The 16336-nt window shown below is 41.8% G+C and overlaps 1 protein-coding gene across 1 annotated transcript in view; it reads right to left on the minus strand.

Moving 5' to 3' along the window:
- The window catches only part of BRF1 (BRF1 general transcription factor IIIB subunit), a 214121-nt gene that overhangs the window by 25041 nt on the left and 172744 nt on the right, over positions 1-16336 (minus strand). The window lies entirely within an intron of this gene.

Here is a 16336-nt window from a genome sequence, read left to right on the forward strand (position 1 = left end):
CTCGGTCACATTTTCTCGGATGTAGCTGCATGTGAACAGAAAGTAAAATAAATGAGACCTTCTCAGGGGCAGTCGGTGTAATTATTGTCAGGCAGAATCACATTAAATGAGGCTGCTGGTCAAAATGCCTTGAAATATCGTACCCCATTTCTGCCAGGAGAGGCTAATTACAAGGCTGGGTACGGAGTGCTAAGCCAGGCATGCTACACTCATAGCAATGAATTCAATCAGAATTAAGTAAAGATTACATGTAGAAAGTGGAACTATTGTGAGGGTCATATACCGTATATGCCTCCAAAATGAATAATGCTGCGTAGGTACCTGTAAGCAGAAACATAACATTGTGGCTACAAACCAATAAAGCAATGCAGAAGCAGCCTACAAGTACACTGCGCAGCTGGATTTACCAACAGATAGCCACAAATCCTCCAGCTCTCCTGTGGATTTCTCACCTCTGTGAATTGCATTTTCAGTCCATGCTTGTGTCACAGCTATCTGTAGGTAATTCTGTCAAATTACATCCATCCCCATGCACATGCAGGCTAAGGCCACACGGTGTAGAGAAACAGTTTTTTTGTTGTTGCAGATTTTGCTGCTTTTTCGGGAACTAAAACCAGGAGAGAATTGAGCAGAAGGGAGAAGAATAAGAACTTCCTATATATTTTCCATTTCTTTTCAAGCCATTCTTGACTTTGGTGAAGGAAAAAAAAAAAAAAAAAAAATCTGCAACAAAAAAAAGCAGCGTTTCCGCAAAGTGGGACCTGTCTGTATATCCGTAAAAAGATCATCTCTGCAATGCCTCATTGATCTATAGCCACAATATGCTTTACTTCGGTTCCATATACAGACCCATACATGACACTATTAGTGGGGTTGGTATTTTGGACCTGACAGTTAAAATGATCTCATATATACTGATATATATGGTAAATACTGGGGTAGGGATACACTTGTACTGCTTGGCGTCTGGAAAACTAAATTCCTTTTATCTGAACTCTATGTGAAACAGTCCATAACACTCAGCTGAACTCTCCAGGCAAAACCAATGTTACGCCTTTGTTCTTTTTGGTGGTCTTCAACTCACTTTGTCATACCCTGCTTCCCCCAAGCCTTGCACCTTGTATAACAGAGTATCACTTCTCTGTTGGATGCACTCTAGTCTATGTCATCTTACATGACACATAGCTTTATTTTACTATTAATATATCATGTCATGATATTACAAGTCTTAAAAGTTGATAGCTATATAGAGATGAGCGAGTACTGTTCGCATCAGCTGATCCGAACAGCACGCACGCATTGAAATGAATGGACGTAGCTGGCACGCGGGGGCTAACACTGCAACTCCATGGACATATGAAAGAAAACTGACATCATCCTGGAAGTTACTCAGATACAATGGAGAGCAAAAGATATAGGAAGACTGGCACTGCCTGCTCTCTCCATCCGTGCATAGCAAACAGGAAGAGTAGGGCATTCACTCTTCACACAATAAATAATAGGAGACTGCGCTATATATAGTACTTTCAAAGGGGTTAAAAAACTGTGACCTTTCACCCATGGAGCAAAATGTTTTGAATCTTGTAGAAGTACAGAGTTGTGCATGTATACAGATATAACACTGCGCCTTTTTTCAGAAGGTCTTCTACACAATTGAAAAGGCAACAATCTAATACCAGGAATACATGGTCACAGCAGTGGTGGACCTAGCCTCTCTGCTGCCTGAGGCAGACGATTGAAAGACGATGACGCCGCCTACGCTGATACGTAGACGTCTGAACCAGCGCAAGGAGAACAGCAGCTCTCCTGCGCCGGTTCAAAGAAAAAAAAAAAATCGCCTGGGCTGCGGTCCCCCTCCTGTGCGCCGCACCTCGCCTAATTAGAGTGCTGGGTCACAGGAGAATATATATAGCTACGGACTACCCCCAAAACTAGATACAATGGCCAACTGGGGATGGGAGCCCACTAAGCACATTTCTATGCACTTGCCTTTTTACACTTATCATCATATACACCCCTAACTGCCCGGCCTTTGGACTAAGCTATTACAAGTAATTTTTATAGATAAAGCTAGATAACTGATAGTCTTCGCAAGGCACATCCACTTGTTCACTGTGCTTTTCTCACAGGATTGAGGGATGCAGTATCCTCTTGAGGAGGGGGAAGAGTTGTGTGGCCATTATAAGTTACATTGCCCTTTGCATAGGAGGTGAAACTAGACTGTTGGCTACTTAGTGGACACTGGAGTACAAGCCCAGGAAGTCAAGTGGTTCCCTAAACCAGTGGTCCCCAACTTTTTTTGCACCAGGGACTGGCTTCAAGCTAGACCATTTTTCCATGGCCCAGCAGGGTGGGGTGGGGGTGGGGCGTTGGTCATATGGGGGCGAGGTTATATGCAGGCGCCACTGTGGACGGGAAGGCTCTCTGCCGAGATGTTCTGCGGGGCAGGAGGGTGTGACATGAGCATCTGAGCGAACATGGCGAATCGCTGCATACTTCGTGCTAGGCCACATTGCTATGGTAAGAGGTAAACTATTGGGTAAGACAGTGTCCTTAGCAGCTACAAGACGCTGCGCTACCCGATGGTTTACACGTTACCTTAGCAACTTGGCCTAGTGTGAAGTATCCAGCTAATACTGAGGCCAGCCCGGCAAAAATCCCCGAATGGTCTGGGCCTGGTTCGCGGCCGAGGACCCCTGGTCTTTTATCTTAGAGGTTTCGGTCTGGTTTATGGAGGTCTCTCTCTTTTAAGTTAGGGCCTGCAATAGAACGCATCCTAGTGCGCCCATTGTGTAGATTTTTATATATGGGTGAGAAAGAATAATCTTCAGTTTCCAATATAAATGGAGTCTTCTCCACAATTCCGTATTGCCATAACAATACATTTCATTAAGGTTAAAGCTCCAGGTACAGAACCAGAGGGGGAAAAACACAGCGGAAATGCATCTTAGCGTTTTTCATTGCACTTTTCACGATTGCATTTCCGCAGGAAAAATTGGCATACTGTGATTTAAAAAATGCAGCTTTTCCACAACATGGGGGCTTAGCCTTACAGAGGTTTTCCAGAACTTCTTTACCAATTATCTATACTGCAATAAAATATCTGGGGGGGTCTGACACCCAGGACCCCCGTGGACCAGTTGGTTGAAGCAGCTTTGGCTTCACAGACCACACAACATCATTTCACTTCACTGCAGCTCAGTCCAGATCAAGTAAATGGGATGAGCTGTTATACTAAGCACAGCTGCTACACAGGTATACAGTGCTGGCTGCAGCAGTTCACCCAAACACTGCAGCCTCTTCAAACAGCTGATCAGCCTGGGCCTGAGTGTCAGACCCCTGCAGATCTTTAACTGATGACGTATCCTAAGGATAGGTACTCAAATATTAAGTCCCAGAAACCCCCTTTAAATGTCATTTGAATATCACCAATATATTTCTAGAGACTGTGAATCCACTTATGCCAAAAAAGTATCCTATGGGCCTCTTTTGGGTTTCTACCTGTTGCCACACCATTTAGTTTTTATTTTAACTGTATGAGAAGGCACATGAGTTTGTGATTTGCTAAATAGTGGGTCCCAGAAAAGAACAAGCACTATGCGGTATATTATTATTTTTTACAATTGCACCATACAGATACATGTAACAGTTACTGGATTTCCCCATTTCTGTTCTATATCAAGAAATGATAATAAACCTGTAATTTGCACCTGGCAAAAACAGAAAACACTAATTATTCAGTATAACGGACATCAATGTAATAAAGAACACGCCGCAAGATGCCAATACACACCTGGAAAGGCCAGGGCACACATTTACTTTTGGAAATTCCCTTATTGTGTTCATCATTATGTATTCACAGTCACCTAGAAAATAACACCCCCCCCCACACACACACACACACACACACACACACTTAACCAGTGAACACCTCTCCTTGTGAATAAACCTGCAACTAAAAAAAAAAAAATATGTGATGGAAAAATGAAATCATATAAAAGATCACTTAATACTATTACAGAGATTCTTCCCCTCTCGCTGCTCCCTCCTTACATTTCTCCCCAGGGCATAACTTCCAAACATATTGCAAGAAAGAGAGAAAAACTGTCTGGATCTTCTGTCAGATCGTCTTATCTTTAATTGTAGTCTATCAACAAGACTTGTGTAGTACACAAGAACTGCCCTGGAGCGGACATCTTTACTGCAGCGGGCTAGTATGGCAGAAGAGGCTTTGCTAGAACCTCTGCTACAATGGTAAAGTATTAGCCTAATACTATATAATAATAGATGGCAGTATAGTATATAGAAAATGTTCTTAATGCGGTACTTTGTAGCCATATATAGCATTTACCTAGATAAGTATATCCATCAGGGGAACCTTCACTGGAAAAGTCTGGTATATAGAAGAGATCCCGCATCACAGTAAAATAACACAGTCTTAACTGGTGCTGGTTTCATGGCTCTTATTCTTGCTTCCCTGAATGTGAACGCGTCTTACTGGAAGTCAGCCTGGTTTACTTCCCAAGTCTTAGGGTCCGTTCACACAATATAACGCGGAGTTGATTCGGACACGTAAACTCATGTCAGAGTCAGCGCTGCAAAACAGAATCTCATTGACTTCAATGGGTTCCATTTAGCACGCGTGACAAATTGAAATCAATGGGTTAAAAAGCCTTCCACTGATTTCAATGTGTTACGTGCGCTAAACGGAACCCATTGAAGTCAATGGGATTCTGTTTTGCAGCGCTGACTCTGACACAGGTTTACGTGTCAGAATCGATGCCGCGTTACATCGTATGAACGGACCCTTATAGTACTTCCGTTCTTTTCATCCACAAGAGGTAATCTTAATGCTGGTCTATATGCCCAAATGGGCATCATAGACAAAGGCCCTTTTCACAGGAGTCACTCTAAATGTCCCCAAACACAAGAGAAAAGTCAGCAAACTCAGTGGTTTCAGTGAGACCTGCTGAGCATCTTAGGTTAGGTTCACATCTGCGTCGGGGGCTCTGTTGGATGGAGAACTTTTCTGTCTGCAGCCTCAGTATAAAAACCGCAGACTCACAACCATTATAGTCTATGGGTTCCATGGATAACCACTGTTTTAGTGGACAAGCTCTCAGTCGTTTGGGCAAGTGTGAACCTAGCCTCATATGTATGGGGGTTTCCCAACAGATGATGTAGGGGAAGGAAAGATTACACTACTGTATATTCACACACGGTAGAAAAAAAAAACTGTCTTCAAAAACATATTAAGCAGTCTCTCATGGCTCATTTTCATGGATCCTTCAGACTTGAATCTATTCAGGGATCCATGAAAACTAGAAAAGCTGTCCCATTTTTAGACAGACTCTCTCTCAGACATGTGAATAGTCCCACAGGCTGTCATTGTTATGAAAATGGCTGTGTGATACTTATTTTTCACATTTGTGTGAATAAAGCCTTAGGTATTCTGAAATTGACAATGCCTGACCCGTTGTTGTTCAGGTGTCTGGCAGTAACTTACTCTCCTCTCCCCACTGACAACTGTTGTAGGTGTATGGTCACACTCTGATACCCAGGCCATGCTCACATTATATGGTCAAACATTCAATCGGAAGGAATAGTGTTAGCGCAGCTTTAGGTGGAGATGACAGCTGATCACCAGAGGTTAATGAAGTCCCCCCTCAACAGTTCTGTGCTGTGAACCCAAAAAAACGTTTGAAGGCTATATCCCCATGTAGCGATCTGCAGCAAAATAAAGCGCTGCGGGAAAAACTGCAGCAGAAATGCATCACATTTTTCCCCTAGCAGAGTTTTCCTCCGACGACTCTCTGCTTCAATGATACCTATAGGGAAGCAGACAGCGTTTCTGTAGTATACTTGAGATGCTGCAATTTCAAAAAATACAACATTTTTGGAAATCGTAGCATTTCTGCTGCAGATATTTTTCTGCAACATGTAGCTGGGATTCACTATAAGCTGATCCACTTTGCAGGGACTGTGAAACGCCACATTTTTTTGCTGTGACGTTGGCGCCATGTGGGGCTTCAACCAAAAAAAGGAATGCTATGGTGTCCAAACATTCAGCCCATCAATGGTAAGGAGAACAGGGGTTATTTTTCCTAAATTGAAGTGCTAGTCAGCCAGGCAGGTACAGTGCTTGGCAATCTTTGGTGTTTCCACTGAAATGAATGCGCACTGCCTGACCCTTGCTTCATTCAAAACAGACAAAAAACACTCATTGTCCAGACTCAGAACCCCATCGATCTGCAAGTTATCCTTTATCCTGTGGTTAGGGAATAATGTGCTGAGATGGGAAAACCAAACGTGGCCTCCTAATACCAAAACTTCTTCCAAGGTCAACCCTTCATAAGAAGTTCTCCGTACCTATTGAAGATGTCATCAGGTGTATGACAATCTTTCCTATGCCGTTGCGGCACAGTTGGGAAGCTCTAATTCACATTTAATAATCAGCCGCTCCCAGCAAAACAGCACGTACTATATACATCTAATGTAGCCTGGTTAATCTATGAGGTGCCATGGAGTCATCAGTGTTGGCCCAAAATCACAAACGTCACCAATAGGATCTTCTTACATGTTCTACAACAAATTAGAAGATAATTTTACTGTATTTCCCCCTTTAACTTCCTGGTACTTTCATTGTACATGTATATCTATCTCATCAATTTCTCCTACTATGAAGAAACGCAGAAAACAAATATAAAACAGAAAATAATCAAATGTTACCAATACGCCTGACAATAAAGGTTATTCCTAATGTATTTCCACCCTTCTACACACAACCTTCAGCAATGCTATCGTTCCTCGCAGTACTTTTCCATTCTTCTCCAGACAAGGTGTTCACGGGATTAACCAGACAAGATTATTACTCTAATAATACATCCTGTCCTCTCAGATATCATTAGTGAGCTCAGATGTGTGCTGGAAACGTCTTGTGCCTTATACTACCCCCTCCCCTTTCCAAAGATTGTGCTTCCTGGGTAATTTAAGACGATATTTCTTCTAGTTAATGTAAGGTATACCATAAAAGCTGCAATCAGACCTCAATGTGATCTCTTTGTTCCCTTGGAAAAGTGCAGGATAGTCAATGGACTGGAAAGGAGAAACACATCATCGATAAATCTTACAGCAGAGTGCCAGCTTAATTTGCAGGTACCATCAAACTACGACTAGGACGCTTCCATTCTGACTAAGGAGCTATTATATTCATTACAACACTGAGTCACTGCGCTGAATTGGCAACTCGCTGCCAGTCTGAAGTTGCGACAGATGATGGATTATAATTTTCAATAAATAAAGGTATTTTTCTGAAACGAAATATCTAAGGTAAATGTCATTGAAACAAGATGTCTAAGAAAAAAATTACACATTTAAAAGCCATACTCTAGACACGGCTAAGAGATGCTCAAATAAGCAGTGCCCACACAACCATCTCATCTCTCTTTATTTCACCAATTTTGATTCCATGGTCAGGCCATGCTAGCAATAGATGTGTGCGCCATTGCTCAATGAGCAGACTATTCCCCACAGTTGTTCTTCTGGCATACGTAGAATAAGGGCTCATGCACACAACGGTTTTTGACTTAATTTTCCAGTTGTTTCACTGATAGAATATTGAATAATGTATACATTTGAGGTTTATTTTTTTTAAACAGGTCTATGTATCAGTTGTTTTGTTTTTTTGTAGAGCATGTCTTATTCTTGACAGTTTTTCACTTAATACTTTGCCCACTGAAGTCTATTGGATCGTACATTTTACAGATGCACAGATCCATGAAAAAGGGATAAAACTGGATATAAACAGATGCTTGGTTCTGTTATTCACATATGTGTATCAAGCCTTACTGTGCTCTCAAGGGGATCACCATCTCAGGCAACAGACCTTCTTGTGTAATACAAACTAGAGGAAGTGTGCCACACTATTATTACTAGCTACTGCTGACTATAAGGCTGCTCTTACACGACCGTAATGCTTTTACGGTCCGCATGTTGCTGATCAGCAACACTAGTTGCTGATCATCAACATACACTTCGCAGATGCCCGTAAACTGCCGCACTCGCCCATAGAGTTCTATGGGCGAGTCCATGCAGTGCCGTGAATTGCGGCCATTACGGACATGTTCTAAAAAGTGCGGACCTCGGTTGCAGCCCGGCACACCACGGATAAAATATCCAGTAGTGTAAGAGGCTGCATTGAGTATAATGTGTCCGCAAATGGTCCGCAATTGAAAACCTTCAATTGCAGACCATTTGCAGTCTTAAACTACGGTCGTGTAAGACCAGCGTAAGACAGACCCTGACACACAGTTATATAGGAGGAGCTAACCCTCTGTGACTGTATTGAGTGTGAGCAGAGGAGAGGAGAAGCTGAACATCAGGGAGATGTGCAATATACATAAAGCAAGAGCAGAGTATAAAAGAATCAGGTGATGAGTGCAGAGATGGAAAAAAAAAGATAAGTTTTTTTGTTGCTGCAGTGCTTCTTTAAAAACAGCATTGCCCCCTCCCATGGTGTGAAAAAAAGCATCTGCAGTTTCCACCATCTCATCTTGGTTATTTATGGCATATCTAGAGGATATTTCATAAATGTCTGATAGATACCGGTGCCAGAGGTGATCCATCCATCCATCCATCCATCCATCCATCCATCCATCCATCCATCTATCTATGTTCAGCATTCTATAATGTTTCTTCTAACCCTGATTATTCAATGTTCTATCCTTTATGCCTGTGTCTCTATCTCCTACTGTTGTGATGAGCTTAAAGAGCATATTGCATACAAATATAAGGGACGCTCTGCCCAAATTACAAATGTATACACAGTCTTTATTTGTACAATTGTTTTTAGTTGAAAACAATTACAAGCACAGCCATGTAAAAAGTAATGTACAGTAATGTAAAAAGATATTATCTATACTACAGAGCAATATACTGTACTGCCCAAGATTATAGCATGTAATCCACAAATTCACATATAATATGTGTATATGCCCAAGTGGTGAAATAATTGATGCATATGTGAAGTGATGCCAAAAGTGCACTAACTGTCCCTAAGCCTGTCCCTGTAAGTATAAGGTGAAACAGAGAATCCTCTAACAGATACCTGAAAAAAGGTGAAGAACAGATAAAGCAAAAGAAACATACATTAAAACCGCTGTAAGTGCCATATAATAGTGGCCACGGCATTCATATGAACAGTGTCAATAATGAGATAAATAGGATGGTAACCTGGGAACGAGACTCTTGTAGGTCCCATGTCTATCGTCCAGATGTTAAACTTACTTAGGGGCTACATTGCTGTCCTCTCAGTCTGTGTCTGTTCCCATTAACTATAATGTACACAACATTACGGACACTTTCTTCCAACATGTTAGTCTACTTTTGCTTCAGAAGAAAAAGTCCTGAATGCAAACTTCCGTTATGTTTTTTTTTATAAGATGTGAATGCAGATGGCGTCTTCATTTGCAGCACCAAGAAGTGGCATACCTGCTTTTGCACCACATTTATTTGTTTTAGATAATTTCCCCTTGACCAACAAGTGGGGGGCATGGAATTCAAATGTGCACCTAAATTCAGATACAAATAGTAAGCCAACGTATAAGTGGCATACACTTAGATCAGAAGTATACGTCATTAAGAATCCAGACAGATGGATATGTCTCCTATACAGCCCCCACTGACCATGGTAGATGCTAATGCAAGTATATGGTTTTCTTTAAGATATAGCTCACTGTCTTGTGGAGTCAAAACCTTAGCTTCAGACATGACTGGTGGCCATTTTATAGAAGACCAGACTCCCTTCTCTTGTCAGTCACTGGGAGTATGGATTAGGAACTTTCTCCACACACTAAAAGACCAGCAAAAACGAGATGTTAACCCACGTTGTACGATCCTTTGCACATTTAGATGGCTAAACCATTGTACCAAACAAGCACGCGTGTCTCTCTGTATCACCATAGATTGTAAGCTCTTGTGAGCAGGGCCATCACTCTGAATGTCTGATATGTTAATTCTTTGTCACATCGTAATATCAAATACTGTCCATGTAATCTCTTACTTGTAAAGTACCGCAGAATATGTTGGCGCTACATAAATAAAGTTATTGTCTGCCCTACTGTTTCCAAAGCTGTTGCAGCCCAGAGACACCTTTTCTAACAACTCTGCACTTTGCTGTTCTTTATTTTTATCTCATGGAAATGTGTAAATGAATTGAAGAAATTGGGTGTTAATGCAGTGTGTCCCTGCACGGTCTGGTACTGTCCGGGCGGCGCCAACTGTATCAGAGTATGTAAGTACAAACACTACTGACAAGGAGAAAGGGAACACTCAGTTGTCTATTAAATCATGTATTTTCAGGAAGAACAACAGAGGAACAGGACAATGCAAAAAAAGGTGTCCCTGGCTTATTACTATAATAGTGAAGTGTCAGTGGAGCAGAGATTTTCCCTTTATGAGTAGAGAAGAGTAAATGTGATCATGACACGATCAAAGATCCAATTAATGGACTTGTGTAACACGGCACAGCCAGACACATGCTTTATATAAATCAATTGGAAGAACAGGCTTTACTGACCACAGGAGGTTAAGAAGAGAGATGCTGTTTATCGTCAGATCTGGAGCGGCTTGGAAGCAGACGTGCCATACCCAGAATCTCAATTACTGTATTTAGTACACACCAATGCCAATTGATCTGTGCCAGGGGCAGCGCATGAGCCGGATTTCATTATATCTTTTAGCTGACAAATGAAATCTGGTATTTTGTCATTGTACTACACTAACCTTATAAAAGAAACGGCCATTGCTGGCAGGACAACTTGGAAGTCATACTGTGTAAGAGATCAAGAACCTAAGACACAGATTCAAAGGATACATGTTTGATAAGGAACTAAACTATTGGTGCTCCGAAGAGTGCTGAAAGAGTAATACAATAGTTATATATGGTATGCATTGTTCTGTTCCAAACCTAAAAATGTACAAAAATAAATTGATATCTGGTTATTACCACTCCCCGATACGATCAACACTGACTGGACAGGGTGAGACTGCGTAAGACACCCAGATCTAGTTGTCAATTTATTCATACATTTCCAGGAGGATCAACAGAAGAACTGCACTAAACAGCGTTATAAGGATAGAAATGCAAAAAATTAAAACTGCACTTGTCTAGCACAAAAACATTACTGCTATGGCCGCTGTACATAAAAATACATGAGAGTGAGGTTCTAATGAATTGAGTTGAAATGAAATGAAATGATTTACTATAACATATAATGACAGGGGTGGAGACAGGTCCTCTTCTAAGATTCTGATCTAGATATGTATTTTTGCATGGCAGCTGGGTCTTTCTTCACACATTACATTCTGGGTACAACCGCCATCTCTGTACCACATGTTGCTATACCCTTGCAGATAAATATAATATAGTAGACTCCTAGATAAGACATAGATATTCTACTCTATGGAAACTTAACTGAATGATTTGGAAAAGGGAGTCTAGTTTATAATAATCCCCCTGGGAAATGAATGCAGCACGGGAGGCGGGCTTGGACATCACTGACATCCAGAAGAAGGGTCATGGGTCCCACTCCTGGGACAGCCGTGGTGACATCAATTACAGTAAAGGAGACAGTTCAGACACAATGGCTCCCTGACGTCACGGCTGTCTGACAGTCACACTGCTGTAGGGTCGCCTTTAAAGGACAGAGGTGCCTTGCTGATAATTTATGTATTTTTTACAAGCTGAGCTTCATGGAAATTGATAGGACAAGTATATACAGAAACCTGATGTGTAGTATGCATAGCAGGATACGAAATACTCCGCAAAATCACCACTGTACGTTTTAGAGATTTCTCTTTTTTTCTACACTTTACTATAAGACATGCTAACCATACACATTAGTGCTGTGAGCCCCCATAATAAGGGGTTTCCCTGGATCTATTGATAGAGCTTGACATGGGCTTGAGGGGCACATGACGACATATGGCCCCATCCTCTGAGACCTGCATGTTAGTATTTAAGAGTAATAGTGATGAGCGAGTAGTATTTGATCGAATACTTTGCCGGTATAGGAATGCGTGTAATTGGCCAAACACGAAGGGGTTAAATGCTTTGAATATTCGATGTGTTTAACCCCTTGGCGTTCGGCCAATTACACGCATACCTATACCGGCAAGGTATTCGATCGAATACTACTCGCTCATCACTAAACAGTAACTGTTTGTGCAGTGGCTGTGAAAAGTACTGCAGCTCAGAATATATCAAAGATAGGATATTGCTATTAAAGTCCCAGAGAACCCCCTTAACTCTACCCAAACTGAGGTATTGCCCCGTATCTAGCAAGCCACCCATATTCCGTTTGCTGGAACTAAACTGCAGTAATGTGGACTTGGCTGACACAGGAGGACACAGTAGTATATAAGAGGAGACAGGCTTGGACACTAGTGCATTCTGTTATGGGGCCACTTCAGTTGTCACCATTAATTTTCAAGCACCACAATGTACTATGCATATACCTACTGTTCTGCAAAAGTCTATAGGTATACAAAAAGATAAAATTCACCTATAGACTCATTATTTATTTTATACTTAAAATAAATATTCTAAGGTAAAATTCCAAGGGGTGTATACAGAAGCATGTGAAACCTTTAAGATTGTACTGTGTGGTGGCCTTTCGCTATTTTTATCACACAGTATCTGTTTTATAGCAGACAAGTGATATTATTACAGACCGTCCACAATTGTGGATCCGTACAGTATTAAAGGTTAAATTGACATGTTTTCATTTGGTGATAAATTAGTGGGTATTGGGTTGCAGTTGGGCACTCGGTCTCTAAAAGGTTTGCCATCACTGCCTTACACAAATACAGCCCACAAACCAGAACCCCTAAAACTTTATACAGACTCAGTGTTATGATGTTGCCTACTGCGGTGCACAGAGACTGAAGAGGACTTCAGGAGCATGGATTATATAGATAGAACACAGAGCACCCAGGGGACTGGCCAGATCTTCCGGGAGGTCTCACCTTGTTCAAAGAGAGCTGCTGAGTATCACCTGTAATCTGCAGGGGAGCCAGGAAGCAGTGGATCAATTCCCCTGCAGCGCCCCCGCAGGACATACTGAGCTTTGTGATTACTTTTTACATATAACGTGGACAACAAATAAATAAAGTGCCAGCTCCAACTTCTGCACTTTCCATGTACTACTCAAACAGTTAGTACATCATATAAGAAGGGTAAGGCGCTTTCTAAAGGGTTAAATTGATGGTCGACATGAGATGACTAGAGCAGTTCATGTGTGTGGATTATTCGCATAGAATCTGAGCTGGTGTGACACTAATCTTATCTTCAATGAAAAAATGTGCGATTAACTTTATAAAACTTGACAATGGCTAAGTAGGCAGAAAAAAAAGAGAAGGAATCCTTTCAGGATGTGAGAATTCTCAGCAAATCCTCCAGTAAGACACAGCCGCCTCCTGACTGCACCGCTAGCCCCCCAGTGCTCTGCAGCCCGCAATACACTTTTATGATAAATCACATTAACTTTCTATGACCCCCACTGCCTCTAGGAAAACACAGCAGAGTCTCAGGCAGTTTGCTATACTCGAGAGGGATTTCATTTCCCTCAGCACTGAGATAGATCTGAAACGGACAAGACAAGTCTGACAGCTAGATAAAAGGAAATATCAAGTAGGCCTTCTCTCATGTGGGACTCTATTCTTAAGGCAGATGATGAAATTATCAATGCCTGGAACTTGTTAACCCATGCCAGTCACCCTTGGTACCGTGACACTGAAAAAAAAAAAAAATGTATGCTTTGTAAAGTCTCCCCAAAATAACATTTGAGGCAACTTCTAGAGCAGCAGTGCCCAACCTTTATTATACCAAGATCCACTTACATGTAGACCAATGTTCCTGTGGCCCAGATGGTGGAAGGGGTTGGAGGGAGTGGTGGGACAGAGTTGGGGTTATTGGGCGGCTCATAAAAAAAGCACTATTAGGCTAAGGCTCCACGCTGCGGAAACCCAGCTTTTTTTCATGCAGATTTTGCTGCGGTTTTTTGAGCCAAAGCCAAGAATGAATTGAGCAGAAGGTAGAAGTATAAGAACTTCCTATATATTTCCCATTCCTTGTGTAGCCATTCTAGTCTTTGGCTTAAAAAACCACAACAAAATCTGCAACAAAAAAAAAGCTGCGTTTCCACAACGTGGGGTCTCAGCCTTAAAGTGATTTAGGGAATTTGATTATTACATTTATACACTTTAGTAAGGGAGATCTCTCCACATCAAGCATTACTTATTGCTGGTATGGACAGCTCCCTTAATAAAAGCATGCGTAGGGAAGGGGTCCTCAATCAATTAGGGACGAACCATCAGAGTTACCATTACAGTAATAGTGCCTGCAAGCTAATGACATTACCTTTGTGTGTTTGGGGGGGGGGGACACGATTGTTAACTGTAGGATAGGCACTATAACTTATAGTGCCCCCTCTCTCAAGTAATAGTCCCCCCCCCCCCCCCCGCCTTCCAATCAGGTAATTTTACGTGTGTGTGGTGTGAGGGCACCGCTAGGGCACTATCACAGCTATAGTGCCCCCCAGTTCATAACATTACCTGTGTGAGGGAACTGCTGTTAATGGGGGGGGGGGGGGGGGGGGCGCACTATAACACTGTGTGCCCCCGCCCTTTCCCCCCCAAACAGTTAATAACACTGTAATAGTCTCCCCCCCCCCCCCATACTGTAACTATAATTACAGTATACTTACCTGGTCTCTAATGTAGCTCCCACGATCTCCATGTGTGTATCTTTTATGCTGCTACACAGCCCCAGCGGTACCATAGTGAAGGTGCAGGCTCACTCTCAAAAACAGGTCCTATACCAGGTGACGGCCCACGCTCCTATGCTATGGATTACACACAGCATAGGAGCATCAGCAGACACGTAGTAGGTCTTCAATGACCGGGCCAGCCTAATACCAAGTGATCCACTGCCCAGTACTAATCCGTGGCCCCATCATTGGGGACCTCTGTTCTAGAGGAACAAAGCTTGCATTTGTATTCAGCTTAAAGGGATGAAGGGAGTAGTCAGATTCTGTAGTCCTATTGCCATCCATCTGCTCTCTACCTCTTACTAGTCTACCAAGTGACTGCAGAGTCAGACTACAGGGTTGCTGGTAGTCTGTAACCATGGAAACACAGAACTGCATAAAAGCAGTAGATGTAAAACCTAAATATCACATTTCCATTTGGATTCCATTCGGAAGATTCCAGCATAGTTTCAGTCGCATCAAGTAATAAAAGTGTAGCAATTCTTGCCATCAAACAAACAAAAAAAACCTTACTGCAATCCCCAAAAGATCCCATTATAATTTCATTATATGACAGGTCTGGGACAGTATTATGGCAAATGTTATAAAACATGCAGATGTGAACAAAGACTAAAGTAATTTTGGATGCATTGAAACAATCATGACTGCTTATCAGAGATAACATAATGTTATGAATGTAACTCTTTATCTGCTTGAATAGAATATATAGAATTCATATAAATACATTGATGGCTGTTGGGGAAACTCATCCACTCTTGTCAAACAGGGACAGACCGTAGTCTTCAGTCCGATAAATGGGACTGACAGGGAATCTGACTTCCCTGGCCGCAGTTATTAAATTAATAGAATTATGTAAGCGAGCTCCCATTGATGTAAAGGTAGAGCTGTACTCCATGCCATTTTCTATACATCAGTGCCCATTACAGAATATCAGCAACCATTACAAAGTGACAGTGACAGAGCTTCATATAGATCTTTGTTAGCTGGCTCCACGGATCTACAATAGGTATAAAATCAAGTCACTTAATGAAGTTGATCCAACTTAATGTTCCTTTATCTACTGACATTTTCTCCCTTGACTATATAGGTAAGCTAAATATATTGGGGGGGGGGGGGAATTGTCTCTTTAATGGTTTCTCTACAACAGACTTTGGATTTACCAATGTTCAATCAATTGGAAGGTCAGACAAGTGAATCTGGCAGAGTAATAGACAAGAAAGGTTCATGGTTACAGTAGTATCCTACAAGAGACCGAGGTCTGGAATTGTGCTATGTACATTAGAAGGTTATCAGTAATGCGTCATTACAATTCAGTAGGTTTCAGCAATTTCCTACCTCCCTGCACAATGCAGTTTCCGGCCCAATCCGGTGTTACTCCATGATCAATGAAATGAACGTACTCTGAATAGCCCAACTTCTCCAGTGCAGGGCATTTCTACATCACTAGACATCTCTGCCTGTCATTTCCAGTAGGAAAGATCGCTCTTTCATGCAGTTCAGCATGATAA

Source organism: Leptodactylus fuscus, chromosome 7 (genome assembly GCF_031893055.1).
Source record: "Leptodactylus fuscus isolate aLepFus1 chromosome 7, aLepFus1.hap2, whole genome shotgun sequence".
NCBI lineage: Eukaryota > Metazoa > Chordata > Amphibia > Anura > Leptodactylidae > Leptodactylus > Leptodactylus fuscus.